The sequence below is a fragment of the Netta rufina genome (genome assembly GCF_964035555.1).
Source record: "Netta rufina genome assembly, chromosome: 18".
Classification (NCBI taxonomy): Eukaryota; Metazoa; Chordata; class Aves; order Anseriformes; family Anatidae; genus Netta; species Netta rufina.
In genome coordinates this window covers 14,143,249-14,145,971 of record NC_140142.1, presented here as the reverse complement: position 1 = coordinate 14,145,971, position 2,723 = coordinate 14,143,249, and the positions used below count along the sequence as shown (strand labels likewise).

The window sequence follows — 2,723 nt, the reverse complement described above, 5'->3', positions numbered from 1 at the left end:
TCCCTGCTCTGCCCTTCTCTGAGATGCCCCAGGACATGAGGAATGGGGATAGGGATGTTGGTTCAAGGAAGCACATCCCAGAGCTGCACTCAGGTGGCTTCCTAGGATATGTTACTTGGCCTCATGACACTATCTGCCTCACTGGCCTTCATGAGTCTTGTAGGAATAGCTGATGGCCTTTGTGCTCCTTTGTGTTCATCTCTCCATGTGCATACGATATGGCGGCCGACAGCAGCAGCAAAGGGTTTCTCTTCCCATACCTCCCCTGCACACAGACAGGGAGTTGCTCTTCTCCTGAGACATACAGTCTCCCAGGCAGCAATTCACAGGTAAGTACCTCTGTGCTGGCCTGGACAGCCAGAGCTGCACCCCTTCACCATGCAACTCCCATTTCATACAGCCCCAATATGCTGCTGCTCTGCAGAGTATTAAAAAAGTCCAAAAAAAAAAAAAAAAAAAAAAAAAACAACACCAGAATTCACCTTGTGCCTGAAATGAATTACATTATCAGTCATGTGCAGAAGATGAAGGGCAATTTCTTGATTCTGAAACACAACAATACATCAGTTTCCTCAAGGCATCCTTGAACTCCTGGTTCCTCATGCTGTAGATGACGGGGTTCACAGCTGGAGGCACCACCGAGTACAGAAATGACACCACCAAGTCCAGGGATGGGGAAGAGATGGAGGGGGGCTTCAAGTGGGCAAACATGACAGTGCTGACAAACAGGGAGACCACAGCCAGGTGAGGGAGGCACATGGAAAAGGCTTTGTGCCAGCCCTGCTCAGAAGGCATCCTAAGCACTGCCCTGAAGATTTGCACATAGGACAGCACAATGAAAACAAAATATAGAATGGTTAAAGAGTCACTAAACATGATAAGCCGACCTTCCCTGAGGTAGGCATGTGAGCAGGAGAGCTTGAGGATGTGGGGGATTTCACAGAAGAACTGGTCCACAGCATTGCCTTGGCAGAGGGGCAGGGAAAATGTACTGGCTGTGTGCAGGACAGCATTGAGAAAGCCACTGCCCCAGGCGGCTGCTGCCATCTGGGCACAAGCTCTGCTGCCCAGGAGGCTCCTGTAGTACAGGGGCTGGCAGATGGCAACGTAGCGGTCGTAGGCCATGGTGATGAGAATACTCTGAACCAAAGAAGAAGACTAAAAAGAACACCTGTGCAACACAACCTTCGTAGGAGAAAACTCTTGTGTCCCAGAGGGGATTAGCCATGGCTTTGGGCAGAGAGGTGCAGATGGATCCCAGATCGAGGAGGGCGAGGTTGAGGAGGAAGAAGTACATGGGGGTGTGCAGGCGGTGGTCGCAGGCTACGGCGGTGAGAATGAGGCCGTTGCCCAGGAGGGCAGCCAGGTAGATGCCCAGGAAGAGCATGAAGTGCAGGAGCTGCAGCTCCTGCTTGTCTGCAAATGCCAGCAGGAGGAATTCGCTCACAGAGCTGATGTTGGGCATTTGGTCTTTCTAGGCATGGGGTCCTGCTCAAGGAACAGAAAGACGATGTTTATTAATAATAGAATTACATGAGAAATAGGATTTCCATTTCTCATTTAAGCCTCCAAACATGCTAACTCACTTCCAAGAAGACATTTGGCAGATCCCTTTCTTGCATTTGGATTGATGCTGCCTGAGGCTGTCCTTTGGAGCAGATGACTCTGCTCTGGGTAGTGCAGGCCAGACCCTGTCCTACACCAATAGGTAAAGAAGATAGGTGGACTTGTAACTTTTCTTCTAGCTTATCCACCACTTATGTGGAGAGTCTCTAAGACAGAAATCCTGCACATTTCTCCTTCATTGCAAGTGAAATACTGTGGATCCTGTGGATCCTCTCCATGGTTTCAGTTGATCTGTTCTGCAGGCCAACTGCACACATAGGTTCACGCAAGAAGAACATGAACACTGCTGAGGGCAGAAGAAGCCAGGCTCAAAGTGCACATCTCCTGAACCCTCACCCTGTCCCTGTACTCACCTTCCCCCAAGCACACTGAGGGCTCATTCCACATGCATGTGAAACCCCCATCCCCAGCCAGCCTGCAAACAAGAATAGCAGCAGCACAGCCAAGTGGAGAAGCCAGAAGGAATGCCAACGTGCTGCTGCAAGGGGAAGCAAGGCCAGACAGACGGACAGATGGACACTCAGCAGACCCTCCTGTGCTGCAGCTCTGCCTGCAGAGGAGGCAGCTCCTGCTCATTGCAGACGATCTGTGCTCACCTCAAGCTGGCAGACACCTCCCAAAGACAGCACACTGGACATCGGAGAGTTGCAGCTCCTAAAGATCAGCTAGGATAAAACTTGAGAGGACTACTATGATGATGTTGGTGCAGTCCATGGGCTGAGGTGTGGAAAGGGACTTTATGAAGTTCATTAATGACATATTGATCCCTCACTGCAATGCTCTAGGAGTCTCAGTCTCCTGTACAATCCTAACAACCCATTACAATGAAACCTGCCTCCACTCCACTGCAGGATTCTTCAAGCACAGGCTACAGACAAAGTCTTGCCTTTCAGGTAGACCCTGCCTTGGTCTTCCTCTTGAACAATCCAATCAGAAATGCCATTCTCTAAAGTATCTTCTACTCCTCGCTGGAGAAACAGAGAGACCCATCCTGACAGATGCTATCAGCCATCTGATGTGCCAGCTGTAGAAGACCCCTCTGGGAACCCCACCTGCATGGCCCTGCTGCCAGAGACTCACGGTGTCAAGAGCCTGCA

At 50.6% G+C, this 2,723-nt stretch overlaps 1 pseudogene across 1 annotated transcript; it reads right to left on the bottom strand.

The window, feature by feature from the left end:
- Window positions 1-507: 507 nt before the first annotated feature.
- Window positions 508-1,465, bottom strand: LOC311216565 (olfactory receptor 14J1-like; annotated as a pseudogene). The gene has a single exon. The product of its transcript is annotated as an olfactory receptor 14J1-like (transcript).
- Window positions 1,466-2,723: the final 1,258 nt, after the last annotated feature.